Raw genomic sequence first — 1,298 nt, forward strand, 5'->3', positions numbered from 1 at the left:
TTATAAACTAGAATTGCCTCTTATTAACGAATATGATATAAAGAATAATTTTGTGAATATTATGGACCTTCAAAAAAAGATAGTATATTTCAAAATAGGCAGAGAATTGTCTATAAGTGTAATTAAACAACCTCAACTCATATGGGACTACCCCCTGAATTTAAGCATATTAATTAGGGAGGAAAAGAAACTAACAAGGATTTTCTTAGTAGCGGCGAGCGAAAAGAAATCAGTTCAGCACTAAGTCACTTTGTCTATATGGCAAATGTGAGATGCAGTGTATGGAACGTCAATATTCTAGTATGAGAAATTAACGATTTAAGTCCTTCTTAAATGAGGCCATTTACCCATAGAGGGTGCCAGGCCCGTATAACGTTAATGATTATTAGATGATGTTTCCAAAGAGTCGTGTTGCTTGATAGTGCAGCACTAAGTGGGTGGTAAACTCCATCTAAAACTAAATATAACCATGAGACCGATAGTAAACAAGTACCGTGAGGAAAGTTGAAAAGAACTCTGAATAGAGAGTTAAATAGTACGTGAAACTGCTTAGAGGTTAAGCCCGATGAACCTGAATATCCGTTATGGAAAATTCATCATTAGAATTGTAATATTTAATCAATATTATAACGATAGTGTGCATTTTTTCCATATAAGGACATTGTAATCTATTAGCATGTATGGAATTTATCAAACAATTTTGATAAGAGTTTATTTAAATTAGAGTGCTTGCATTTTAACATAAAATAAATTTCAAAAATTTGATAAAGTGCTGATAGATTATATGAGTACAGTGCGTTAATTTTTCGGAATTATATAATGGCATGATTATCATTGATTTTATGTTTATTATAAGCACTTGTATGATTAACAATGCGAAAGATTCAGGATACCTTCGGGACCCGTCTTGAAACACGGACCAAGGAGTCTAACATATGTGCAAGTTATTGGGATATAAACCTAATAGCGTAATTAACTTGACTATTATTGGGATTAGTTTTTAACTATTTATAGTTAATTAACGCAATCCCGGGCGTTCTATATAGTTATGTATAATAATATTTATATTATTTATGCCTCTAACTGGAACGTACCTTGAGCATATATGCTGTGACCCGAAAGATGGTGAACTATACTTGATCAGGTTGAAGTCAGGGGAAACCCTGATGGAAGACCGAAACAGTTCTGACGTGCAAATCGATTGTCAGAATTGAGTATAGGGGCGAAAGACCAATCGAACCATCTAGTAGCTGGTTCCTTCCGAAGTTTCCCTCAGGATAGCTGGTGCATTTAACTGT

This window comes from Drosophila sulfurigaster, unplaced genomic scaffold, assembly GCF_023558435.1.
Source record: "Drosophila sulfurigaster albostrigata strain 15112-1811.04 unplaced genomic scaffold, ASM2355843v2 ctg60_pilon, whole genome shotgun sequence".
Taxonomy (NCBI): domain Eukaryota; kingdom Metazoa; phylum Arthropoda; class Insecta; order Diptera; family Drosophilidae; genus Drosophila; species Drosophila sulfurigaster.